We start from the raw sequence: 13,631 nt of genomic DNA on the forward strand, positions 1-13,631 counted from the left end.
TACTTTTGAGGGATGGCTTGTATTCCTGTTGGCCATTTTGTATAATGGTGTTGGATGCCAGCTTTTCTGAATTTAAAGCTGAACAGAACATAGTGAGCAGCAAGAGAACAGGGCTAGAGGAAACAAGGTTTGGAAGGGGATATAATGAACTGAAAACTGTCTGTTGCTTAGCATTGTGCTTCCATGTAAATGTCAGAGGTATCTCTTGGAGATAAAGAGCTCTGGGCCATTATTATTAGTATGTCAGATCAGGAATGTGGTATCTGTAACCACACCACATGGAGTTGTAATCTCATCTCAGGGACTGGATGAACTCACAAGCTCCAAGAAGAGTTTTCTCCTGCCTAGGAGTGTTTTTGAGGATACTTCCATGACTTCAGTCAGAGCACAGCTGTTTGATAACCTGCTTCCCCAATAAAGGTCCCTTCTACAAGATGGTGTCACTCCCATTTTATTGAAAGGAGGGACTCTGGCATGTGATAGATATACTCACTGCACTACTTAACCGAAGGGTAGAGATGTGTGTCTCTAATGGTATCCCAAATGACCAGAGATGCTGTATGTTAATGCTTTATTTTTCAGCTGCAGATCTTGTCATTAATGTGTTAAGAAAGTAAAAACATGTTCCTCTTTTACTGAAGCTGAAGCAAGAACCACAAAGAGGGAGCAGGACCTCAGCAGGTTGTTCACATGGGACTGCGTGGGTGGAGGGCTGGGGAGAGGTGAAAAATAGAATAACTGTTTTAAATGCTAGAGTACGCCAGGTACGGCTCCTCCCTTCCTCCCCAGTCTTGGGGCGCACATATATTTCCCTCTTAAATTTTCTCCATCAGCAAAGTCAATTTAAAAGACTCCCGTCACAGTGCCTGAGTTTAATCCCTTCAGTTGTGGTGATGTATCTCTCTGTGGGCCTATAAACTAGATCAGTGAACTGATCTTTTTTCTTGACCTTCTTTTTTAACTGTTCTGCAGTGATCCAGCACACAATATGACTTTCTAAACATCTTCATCAGCACCACTGGAGCAGTGGTAAGCTGTGACACAGCACTAAAAACAAGTGGCTAGTGGGAGAATAGACAACACCTTAAACCAGCTTTGCTGATGAAGAAGGCATGATGGACTCACACCCTGACATATGAAAGTGAGACTATTAAGCCATATCTTTTCCACAGCCATGCCAGAAGGTGGGTAGTCCTGCTGAGGGTAACATCATTGTGTAAGAAAAGGGGCTATTCTCTTCCTAAAATCTGCTCCTGGCTGCTTCTGAGACAGCTTACTGGGCCACATTTCCCTACTGCTTCTCTGATCACCAGCCCCCACCAGGGGAAACATCACTTGCTTTCACTCCTTCCGCATCTCTTGAGATGGTTTTCCACCTTCCACAGTCTCACAGTTTGGATGTGGCATTTGTTACCAGAGCAGAACAATAAGGAACTGGTTTAAAGGGAAAAGGAAGTTATGTGCTAATAGATGGTGCTTAAATTGCAGACAAATTTCAGGTTGCTTGGAGGCATGAAGTCGACAGACATACGTGGCTTTCTTCTACAGACCCACCTCCAAAGAGCCATTTCCTTTTGCTACAATACTTGAAAACCCTCCAAGTTCTCATCTGCATTTATAGCTGCTGCTTTGTATGGGTGTACACATTAAAGCCACTCCAGAGCTGCTTTCTTAAAATTCCAATTATGAATGTGCACTGAATCGACTAATGTTTCAAGCCTTTGCAAAAGCAGAGCTGAGGCTTCTTAGCAATACCAGATTGTGACATTCTCCAGATCTGTACATGTGCGGTTTCTGTCTAAGGCCACTGTGGTTAGCATTTAGCAATGTGACTTCTCCAATGAAGTAAACACCTTTTCATCTCTGTCACTCTTCTTGTTTCACTCTCTCAAGCTTGTCAGTAAGTAACTAGTTTTGGAAAAGATTTTTTCTGCCCTGCAAAGCATTGGAAATTACTCACCAAAATGAATTTAACCACTTTATCTCTTTGTCAGATACAGAAATCAAATCTCCCTGCATTTATTATTGATCACAGAAGGTCAGGCTTCTCCCAGGGGTTGCTATTTGCCAACAAACTTAAGCAAAGTTTGTTTGCAACACACTTAAGACCAAACTGGTCTTGTATTAGATCAGTGTAGGGGAAAACACTGTAGTTCAGCAAAGTGGCCATTTGTCTGGTGTGTAGTTAAGGCTGCAAACTGAAGAGGTATCTCTGGATGCTCTCTGTTTAATAGATTTGTTTCCCTCTATTACAGTACCATTAATTTACTCCCATCAAACTGGTAAATCTCTGTGCTGTTGTTTTTTCAGAATTCAGTGACCATTACAGGTGTGTTCTTCCAAAGGATGTTGGCTTGCAAACACTGACGGAAAATGTGAGTGAAGTTGATCAGAAGGTTTCATATAAACATCATGTGAAATTGTAGAAAGTAACAGATGTATAAAATCAGTGTGATAGCTTTTTTGGTCATACTTGTTTCTCTCTGAGGTGTGTCCCCTTTCCTGGGTAACTTCCTGCCAACAAAAACCTATTTTCAAAGTAATTAAGCTGTGGAAAATAGACATTTAAAATCTGACTTGCCTCAACTATGGCACATCTACAAATCTGACCATTAGGGAAATACACAGAGTTTTCTAAAGAGGTGGGATACACTTTTTGTGAGGGGGAAGGATGATGTAAACCTGCACCAATCTTTGTTCTGAACTGATGCTTTACTGCTGAAGCCATGAAGAAAGTTTTGATACCAATTAAACATGAGTGGGACCAAGTTCTCAAATTTATATAGAAAAAAAAACGCCAAACCTTAAGAAGGCAGTCTAGCCTAACCTTAGCCTCAAATCTTAGCATTGGGAAGACCAGAGTACATATGCAAGTGTGAGAGTCAGAAAAGAATAAAAAAAATTTAAATGTCCAGTATCATATGCTCTTCAAAAATGACTTTGTGGCAGCCTTTTTATGTCTGCATTTCATGCTTGCAGTCATTATCTTTTATTTCCAATATTACTATTTGCTGTCAGTTCATTCTGCCTTTTGTATTTGCTTTTCCAGCTAAGATGTCCTACTTTTCCTCCTTTAAAAGCTCTCTTTAGACTTGATACTGACTGCTTTCCTTCATTTACCTTTCCTTTCTCAGCCACTTTGGCTGATGATGCAGCCTCTGATGTTCTTAAAAAGCTTTTGATATATGTAGTTACCTTCGCTATTTTTATTCTGCTTCATTTTGGTGGGAGAATTTAAAACTCTGTTGTTCAGCCAGTAAATATCCTTTCCATATGTTGGTCACTTTTTTCATGGTTCAATATGAATCACTGGATCGTTTGACCATAGAATCACGGAATGGTTTGGGTTGGAAAGGACCTTAAAGATCATCCAGTTCCAACCCCTCTGCCATGGACAGGGACACCTTCCACTAGACCAGGATACTCAGAGCTTCATCCACCCTGTCCTTGAACACTTCCAGGGATGGAGCATCCACAGCTTCTCTGGGCAACCTTTGCCAGTGCCTCACCACCCTCACAGTAAATCCAAAGGTATCTGGTTATGTAGGTAACTGGCAGTCACAATTCTAGCTTCCTTTCATTTTCTGCCATGAAGTACTAGGGAAGACCTACCCTGTATGTTCCCTTCTCACTGCCAAATTAAATTCTAATTTCTATTTTGAACCTGTATTTATGTTTCTCACCTATGCCTCTATATTACAAGTATTGAGGCCATGTTGCTGAGAACACAGCTGCGTTGGGCAGGACACATCTCCAGGATGAAGGACCACCGCCTCCCTAAGATCTTGCTTTATGGTGAACTTGCCACCGGCTGCAAGAGAGAGGAGCCCCAAAGAGAAGATACAAGGACTCTCTGAAACAACATCTCAGCCTTGGCCATATTGATCATCATAACTGGTCTACTCTGGCCTCCAATCGGGAGGCCTGGAGACACACCATCTATAACACTGCGGATGCTTTTGAGAAAGCACGCAGGATCGCTCTCGAGGAGAAAAGATAATGCAGAAAGAATCATGTCTTGCAGAATATACCACCTAAGGAGTCTTTCTGCTGTGCCTTTTGCAACCGGACTTGTCTAGCCTGTATTGGCCTTTTTAGCCACCAGTGCGCTTGTAACAAACGTGGGTAGAGCCCTTCCCAAATCTTCGTTTGCGAAGCCTAAGCATGATGATGCCTCTAACAGTGACACCTCTGTGTCCCTAATACTCAGCTGTACAACCTTTCAGTGATTTCTGCCATTTGTGTCTTGAAATACAAAGGTTTGTTTCCAAACTGCTGCCATGAATATTTCTAAGCCTGAAGTGTTTCACTTGGACAAGAAATGTTTACTTTAGGTACTTCTCCACTAAGTTCCCTCTTTATTCAAGCTTCTTTAACTTCATTTGCCTCTTCTACTTGTAGGTAAACTTGACCTTGCATTTTCTGTCAATGGCAGCTACATCTGCAAATCTGCCCTCTTTGTACCAAAGTAAGAAGTCACAGAGGGAAGGAGCCTTGTATTTCTGCATACTTGTAAAATGTGCAGTAAACCTTATCTGTGTGGCTGGTTCTGACATCTGGACTTAGATATGTTGTACCCTTTTCAGAAGGACTTTGGTCTGTCATCTTGGCTACTGCTTCCTCCTTTTGCTCATCCTGAAGTTTCAGTAAATGCAAGGAGGCAGAACTGCACTGCTTCTGTCTTTTCAAACCTCTGTGTTTCAGCATGCCTTTTTAAATACATTTCAGGCCTCCACAAACATATACACTGGTTGTTCAAACACCTCAGCAGCATCAGGGGCTGCTTATGTCCGTGCTTCTGCTTGCCTTGGTTCTGTTCCTTAGAGTACAGAGAAGGGCAATGGAGCTGTGAAAGACCTGGAGCACAAGTCTTAAGAGAAGTGGCTGAAGGAGCTGGGGTTGTTATGCCTGGAGGAGTCTCGGGGGGACCTCATTGCTCTTTACAACTGCCTGAAAGGAGGTTGTAGCCAGGTCAGGGTCAGCCTCTTCTCCCAGGCATCCAGCAACAGGATGAGAGGACATGGTCTCAAGCTGAGCCAGGGGAGGTTTAGGCTGAACATTAGGAGGAATTTCTTCACAGAAAGGGTAGTTAGACGTTGGAATGGGCTGCCCAGGGAGGTGGTGGAGTCACTGTTCCTGGGGGTGTGTAAGGAAAGACTGGACGTGGTACTTAGTGCCATGGTCTAGCCGACATGCTAACGTTCGGTCACAGGTTGGGCTCGATGATCTTGGAGGCCTTTTCCAAGCCAACTGATTCAAGGAAATTAAATTGTGACTGGCACCTTCCTATTGCGGATATTTTGCACTACAAGACAACAGAGTCGAGTGGGAATCTCTTCACCGGGACACCCCCGCAGCCCCCATTTCCGAGGACTTCTGGCATGGCCTCCGGAGGCCGGGGCCGAACCCATCGCCCCGCTGACCCGCATTCTCCGCTCACAGCGCGGGCACACCCGCTGCCCTCGGCAGCAGCAGAGGCCGGCGCGGGGCATTGTGGGCCCGGCCTGGCACGGCGCGGGGTGTTGTGGGGACCGCTCGGCACGGCTCAGCCCGGGCAGAGCGGAGCAGGGGAGCCCAGCCCGGCGGCCGGCGGGGGGAGCCCCGGACGCATTGCCCACCCCTCCCGAGCCCCCGAGGCCGCCGCCGCTCCCCGCCCGGGCGGCGGCGGGGCGGGGCTGGGCGGGGCGCGCGCTCGGGCGTTGCTAACGGCTCATCAACGGCCTCCTCGGCCCCCGCGGTCCTGCTCTGATTGGCCGCCGCGGCCGTCACTCTGCGGGGGGCGGCGGGGCCATTGGCTGTCGGCGGCGCGGGAGGCGGGGCGGCCCCGCCCGGGCGGGCGGGCGGCTCGGCAGTGCCGGTGAGCGAGCGGCGGTCGCGGTGCCGCGGGAGGAGCCGCAGCCGGAGGACGCCGCACTCTCGCCGCGAGGAGCGCAGCCGCCACCGCCGCGGCGTTTCCCTCCCTCCGCCGTAGCCGGGCTCAGGTGAAGCTGATCGGGCGGGGCGGTGGGCGCGGGTGGCTCCGGTTTGTCGCCCCTGGCGCCGCGCTTTCCTCCCTCCTTCCCTCTCTCGCCGGGTTTGGCGCCTCTTTGTCCGGCCGGGCGAGAGGGCTCTGCTGTCCCGCCTCTTTCCTGCCCCGTCCCCGCGGGACCTGCCGTGCCCGGGGTGCTCCCCGTGTCCCCCCTCTCCTCCGGGGCCGTGCGTGCCGGTCGCGTTGTGCCTGAGGAGTTACCGCTCTCCCTCCGCTCCCTGCGAACCGGCCTCCCGCAGGTGGGGTGGGGTGGGCTGGGCTGGGGTGGGGCGGGTAGTTGGCGCTCTTTTTCCCCGGACCGACCCCTGTGCCCTGCCCGCCTCCCCCGGTGCGTGTGCCCCGGTGCCCGCGCCGCGGAGGCAGCGGGCCGGGGCCGGCGGGGCAGCTGTCAGGGCAGCAGCCTGAGTCACGGGCTGACAGCCCTCCTCAGACACCGCCATGGGCTTGGCTTCCGCCCGCCCGGCCCCACTTCCTCGTTCGGTTTGGGCCGGGAGAGAGGGAGGGAGGGAGGAAGGGAGGGAGGGAGTGACAGGGCAAGATGAAGCTTGCACTGAGAGCTCTTGCAGATAGCTTGTGCTTTCAGGCATCACCTCCAAGCGAGGAGTAAAAGTTCTCCGGCTTTTAGTGGTATCTTTTACCTGCCTGTCCTCCCGTAGGTGTGGAAAGTAACAAGTTTCATAGCCCCCGAGGGTGGCGCCTGCCCAGTGGGTTTAATGAGCATTGCTCCTAATTTGCCTAAACGCAGGGTGAAATGAATTTTAAAGGAATAACACACTTCTAGTAATAGAGGGGAATTTTTCAGAAGTAAACTTCATTGATTAGCAAGCACTGCATGCAGTGACTGTTAAATTCCATTTTCTTTTCCTCCCTTTCCTCTTTTTCCTCCTTTTCTTTCTTTCTTTTTCCCTCTTGAAGCTCTGTTTGTGCTCTTCACCTTTGTTCTTCCATAGGTTTTTCTTCTGTATCCTACATCATGATGTCCTGAACCAAACTCCATCAGAGCGAGCTAAGAACCTAAACTTTTTTTCGAAGTGAGCAGGTCTTACTAAAAAAAAAAAATCTCTCAAGTAATGCATAAAAAACCTTTGCTTCAAAGATATTTGTGCTTGTAAAGATATTGTAGTAGTCTGCAGGTCAAAGTCCATCTATGATTTTTCTGCCTCTGCCCTTCGCTGGGAGGAAATACAAGGTAACTTACGTGGAGGCTGTTGAACCATGGATTGGAAGATTAAATTACACATTCTTAGCTCTTGTATACATCTCCTGTCTGTAAGGCTAGCTATGGTAAAGTTTTAACTCCAAAGTAACAGCCCTCTAATCAGTTACTGCTTCTGTAAAATGCTTTTGAAATTAGTCACTAGGTCACATGTGACTAAGTTCACTTATCGATGGCATTCCAGTGAAAATAGCAAATCATGGTGCAGATACGTGTTGACCCATAAATGCACTGTCTGCAACTGTGGTGCTCTCAAAGTTTAAATGAGATAAACGAGTATTTTGTAAACTAGGAAGTTATAGTGAGGGGAAAGCAACTGATAAATGTAAGTGGGACTGCATTTAGCACAGAAAGGTTTTCAAGTTGCTAATCACAATTAACAAAACTCTGTAAACACAAGATAGTGTACTAATCTGACGTTATAAAAATAACTAGAATGAAATCATGCAGCAGTTCTGTGATGCTCCATGTCAGGTGGAAGTGTTTAAGTTGATTTGTTCTTCTTCTCTATAGCTCTATTAATTGCACTTATTCGTAGTGTGTACACTGTCTTTCCAGAGATGGACAGGCAAAATTTTCTGTAACTCTAAGGTAGCTGCAAAATTGGTAGCAGTGGCTGGGAATGGGGGATTAGGACTTCTCATGTTTTCTGACCTGAAATGTCAAAGTGAGTATGACTGGCACCAAGCTGGTGAGTTATGTGATTCTTTTTGGAATATGGTGTCATCTCTTGATTGCTTGACTTGTATAGACAAGATCTGAATTTGGAAGATCTCTGGAGAAGGCTCTTCGACCTCAGTGTTAGCTATGCTGGGTAGCCCTGTGTCTGTTTCTGTGTAAACAGGAAGACTTAATAGTCAAGTTCGGTCTGCCCCAGAAGAATGAGTGTAGAAACTGAAGACCTTTTATTCAGCTTTGCATAGATTGTTAGGATATTTCTACCATGGTTCTGGGTTGGGTTGTTTTTTTTTTCTTTCAAGTGTTTGTTGGAAAAAAGTTGCCAGGATGAGACTTTCATCTGAAGAGATAAAGAGTAAGCTTTTTTTCATTATTTCCTCTAGGTAGATTTTGATGTGCCTCAGAACATTTTAAGTTGGCAAATAGCTTGTGAGAGCTGCACCACAATAATTTAAGTGAATCTAATTAATAAGTAATGGTAATAATAATGAAAAAATACTTGTCAGTAAAGTTGTAGGAAAGAAATTAGAAGAATTTCTCACTTAGGAGGCTGAAATAATCTGTGTTGTCTGGCACATTATTTTGGTATTATGCAAAATGTTGGAGAGTGTTCAAACTGTAGCGGGTGGTAGCTCTACTACTCTTCTTTGAGTTAAAAACTGTGGTGGAGTCAGATGCCACAGGTGCTTAAATCTTTTTTCAACAGTACATGGCACTGCAAATGTATCTGCTGCAAATGTGAGACTTGCATTTACTGCTGCAACAAACTATCTTGAAAATGTGAACCATTATTATCTTGGAAAGCCTTTAACAATAATGTACTAAATGTTTGCAATTAATAGTTCACAACTGAGTCTTCTGTTAGACTATTCACATATAGGTACAAGGGAGTGCATGTATATCAACTACTATGTGAAAATATACTTCAGTTCTACTGGGAGATTAGTCTGTTCATACCCAAAATTTCAGGTTTTGTTCTGTTAATCTCCAGGGTACGGAACAGAGGAGACTGGACACGTGTCAGAGGTATTGTGATTTCTGAGCTGATTCTACTTAGTTTTCTGCTTCCACCCCCATCCCTAGGCCTGTGTCTTGCCTAGATTTATGTCACTTGTGGATTGGTGTGGCTCTAATAGGGTGAGATTATAAGTGGACCCATGGGAGGTACAGGAACCCATCTAGTTAATGCAGGGTTTACCGAAAAAAAAGCTAAGGTCATCTTATCCCCCACCTCTGTGTACTACATCTACTTCTTTGTGTGGTAGTTTCGGGTTATTGGGTAACGTGTTGAAGTTAACTGATGACTACACTGCATTTTAGAGGCTCAGAGTTAGTGTGCACATCTACTAAAACTGTCCAAAACTTTAATCTTCAGTGTGTGATTTAATATATTTTTGTTGGTTTGACTCAGTAGTGCACTCGGTGCCCTCTAACATACATTTTTTGTCTTTGATTTCTTGTATAAATATCTTATTAGTCTTTGTTTTCTTAGTTTGTAATTGAGGCAGAGCTGTTTGCATGTTAAGTAGAGAAATTGTATGCCTGACGTTAAGTCTTCTGTGGGTTGGAACAGAACTATAATAGCAGAGGATTGCCTACAGCAGCATTGTTTTTGCTGGCAGTTGCTCTAGCTTAATGGTGGCTTGGTGACCTTGTACCTTAAATTTCTTTTCAGTTTAAACACACCATGGTTCTAATTGAGTTTTCTAGCATAGAAAGAGATGGAAACTAGCAATCTGATTTTCATAGAGTATGATGAGACAAGAAACACAAATGCAACTTCTGCCCTGGAAGCTAATGCAAATGGGTGTTGTCCAACTACATGAAATGCATCAGTTTACAAGTTCATCTTAATTATGGTTTATTCGCTTCACTTTTTTCTTCAGTGACTGTGAGAACTTGTTCTGAGTACTTGAAGTAATAATCTCAACACCAATTTGTCTTGCAGTTCTAAGCCACTGTAGTGGCTTAACACCTTCGGACCTCACTCCAGCCCAGTCGTGTTCAGTGTAATGGACTAGTCCGTGTTTTCAGTTAATGATCCTTTGACCTATTACTGTTCATCACAAGATGTTGCCTTTCTGAGCATCCTAAAAAGTCTAAAGAATTAGTAGTGTCTACAATTTTCTGGTGATGGCACTGTGACTGATTTCGTTGTATGATACTTCTGGAGCTAGTACTGCTAAATCCTGCCCTTTTTAAACATAGCAAAGTGGAAAATGTAAAATTGATCTAACATACTTGTCTACTGCAAATTATTTCTTGTACAAGTCCTACAAATGTATTGCTGCTGGTTGCGGAGAGGTATAATGAAATGTAACTCTGCATACTGTGGTTTGACTCGGTGACCTCTTTATGAAATTTGTGCCTCTAGAGTTTTGTACATGGGGTTTGGATTCTGCTTGTCTTCATGACTAGAAATTTAAATTTCTCTTAATGCTGACTCTACTGACAGTAGTAAATAAAACCACATGTATGAGCGATTTCAGTAAAGCTAATAAGCTAATAATTAATATATTGAGGGAAATGTAACTTGGAAATCTGTATCATAAAGTTTCCTTAACTGATGAATACTCCTATTCATCAAGAACTACCATTTTAATGGGTCTCGGCAGGAAATCCATTGTGATATATGCCTCAACACACAACTGGAGTTCTGATTTGCTTGAAAGCCAAGTGGGCGTTCAGACTTGTAAGAAAAGAGGTTTAGGGAAATTTTACAACTCAATTTTGACAGTTCTGTGCAGTCAGAGTTGGGTCTTTTTTTACTGTTGGGCAGCTTCCTGTTTAAAATCTAAGACTTAAAGCATGCTCTTGTGATAGTTTACTTCCCTTTTTATTGTTTGTAGTGATGAGAGAACATTCACCTATGTTTTTCTTTTCAGCTGAAGACTTTTTCTTTTCAACTTAAGACTTCACCAGTTCACTTGAATTTAGACTCTTTTAATCTGTGTTGGATTTGACTTTGGTTAAAGTTGGTCGTGGCCAGCAACCAACCCATCGTTTCAGTGACAGAGTGGTTTTAAATATTCCAGAAAAAAAAAAGGAAACCTACAGCCAAATGTCAATGAAAAAAATAATTTCAGTTGCTTCTTTTTCTCCAGGTGTGACTGACTTAAAACATCTGTAGTAGGTAAATTGTTAGTGAGTAAGCTCTTTTTGGCAGGGACTGTTAACCTGTAGGCCTGCTTAGCGTTTAGTGCAAGAGATTCCAGTCTTTCTGTGTCAGAATTGATAAAATCAATTATTTTGAAACACCTGAGTACAAATTAGTTTTCATTGATAGGGTTTCTTTTTCTTAAATTGATAGCCCATCTTAGGATATAGAACAAATATATGGTGTTTAAATGTAAGAACTTCACAACAAATACCGAATGTAAATCTGAAGTCAAACCAGTGAACTGGATTAGAGAATTTCTGGCTAAGCACTTGGAACTAGTTGGTTGATGAGGTAAATTGATTTTTGACAGGTTTGGGTTTTTTTAAATGTGATGAAGAAAAATATTCTCTGGCTTCTTTTTCGGCTATGTCAGTTATAGTTTAAATGTAGAGAAAGATACTGATGTTTTTCTTTGGGGTTTTTTTTGGGTGGTTGTGAGGATGAGTAGCTGTGTGTTTACCAGCTAGTGAAACAGCTCAGAAGGGGGGAAATTGAGATGAAGTTATCCAGAAACAGGCAGTTTAATTAATAAATTCCTCATTACAGGTAACCATCTAGAAAACAATTTTAATTACTTTTTGCTTATAAATGCATCTGAAGTAGTTCAAGAAATATATTTTTTTTGTATTAGTGGAATCTATTTTTTTTCAGCAGAATACCACTTAATATGTTTTGTTCCTCATAGCTGTAGTTCAGATGTCTTTTTTTCTCTGTTGTTCAGAGATAGTGATGGGTTTTGTCTCTTTTTGACATCAAATAAAATGTATTCAGACCGTACAGAATTGTTTAAATAAATGGGAGTATGGATGCACATATATAGTTGACTATGTAAAATAATCAAATAGTTGGATACTTGAAACTGCTGTGTTTCAAATGGACGTGTCTGCTTACTGACAAAGGGAATTTTCTTTCTTAGGGAAGCATGAATACCAAGTAAGATTTCTCTACAAGCAGAAAGATTCTCTTTAAACTGTGATTTAAGATTTGTGACTTAAACCAGCTCACTTAGCTTTTATTGTCTGGTTATGTTGCAGTATGAATCTTTATAGCAGATACTAAAATCTTTGACATTTCATTATGCAGTAAATTATTATGAATTGGTTTAATGGCCCTTCCCAAGTTTAATGCAGTATATGATGGGAAAAGTAAAATGAGAACAACACAAATGTGACGAGGAAGATGTATTAGTCATAATTTTTCTGCAAAAAAAGGATCGCCAGTTTTAGACAAACTGCTGTAACTTCTAAAAATTACCTATGTATTGTCTGCATAGCACAGGCATATATGTGTGCATGATCAGTTTATCTTCTTCCTCCACACAGTGGGAGGTAATCTTCTATGTGACAAAATCTTAATTTTTTTTTTGTAATGGGCAGGATTATATAGGTAGATTTTAGTTCTTTAATACTAAAAAACCTTGATGTAGATTTAACTGATAAATATCAGCATCTTGTATGGTTCACCTCTTGCTCATGTAGATAAGGGGAAGAATATCAGAGAATCAGTCATAGGATGGTTTGAGTTGGAAGGGACCTTAAAGATCACCTTCCACTAGACCAGGTTGCTCAGAGCCCCATCCAGCCTGGCCTTGAACACTTCCAGGGATGAGGCATCCACAGCTTCTCTGGACAACCTGTTCCAGTGCCTCACCGCCACAGCACTGTAGTGTATATGGCTGTGAACAAAGTTATTAACTGTGGTGGAAACACATGAAGCAGTTTTGTTATTCCATGGTCAGCATTTCCTGATATTGTTTTTTATCTTATTAGACCAGAAAGCAAAACTTTGTTGGAAACTTTCAAATTTTATTTGCTTCCTCATACTGGAACCATGGAATGTCATAGTATGTCAGTCTCCTGTCAGAAGGAGATAATTTTCTTTTTTTTTCCAAAGAAGTCTCTTCTTGTAATGCTAGAATAGAGAGAATTTTATAAGCCATATAGCCATGATTATAACAGCTCAAACTAAGTTCCTACTTCAGGTGCCCTTCTTACCACTCATTTGACATTAAAAGATGAGTCCTTTATTCTCTTCTAACACAGAAATCAGTGCTTCAGCAGATCCAGACAGGCGGGCACGGTTGGGTGACTACTAAAATTAGAGATTGCTAATGCTGTTCCTTTCTAAAGAGTGATATATTTGACATTTAGGGAAGAAAGCACAGGTCAGGAAAGCAACAAGCTAACCAGAGGACAAGTGGGAGGCTGAAGTGTACAGACCAGACAAGTGTTCCTCACGCGCTCTGCTGCACTGGAGCTTTCTCTGGAATATCGGTTATGATGGAGAGCTAAGCAAGGAGTCATGGAGCTATGCAAGACCTTGAATGCAATAGGGAAATGTCACAGTCTGAATGTTATGAAGTTTTTCAGACTATCTTGAAGGTGATATTTATGCTCTATAAATAATAAAATAAAAAATCAATAAATATTTTCAATCTGGCCTCCTTATACATCCTGGAACTTAAAGGCTATGTAAGTTTTTCTTCAGTGCAGGAGTTATTGTTGTTCTCATGTCCAGAAAGAGTCACTCTTTTCCAGCCCTTCACCTCC

At 43.0% G+C, this 13,631-nt stretch overlaps 1 protein-coding gene across 1 annotated transcript in view; it reads left to right on the forward strand.

Moving 5' to 3' along the window:
- Window positions 1-5,814: 5,814 nt before the first annotated feature.
- Window positions 5,815-13,631, forward strand: part of MYH9 (myosin heavy chain 9) — a 72,258-nt gene continuing 64,441 nt past the window's right edge. Inside the window, exon 1 of the mRNA XM_051784565.1 lies at window positions 5,815-5,981. The gene's annotated coding sequence lies outside the window, so the exon portion shown is untranslated. The remainder of the gene's footprint in view (window positions 5,982-13,631) is intronic.

This window comes from Manacus candei, unplaced genomic scaffold, assembly GCF_025592945.1.
Source record: "Manacus candei isolate 608988 ecotype Guabito, Panama unplaced genomic scaffold, ASM2559294v1 h1tg000018l, whole genome shotgun sequence".
Lineage (NCBI taxonomy): Eukaryota > Metazoa > Chordata > Aves > Passeriformes > Pipridae > Manacus > Manacus candei.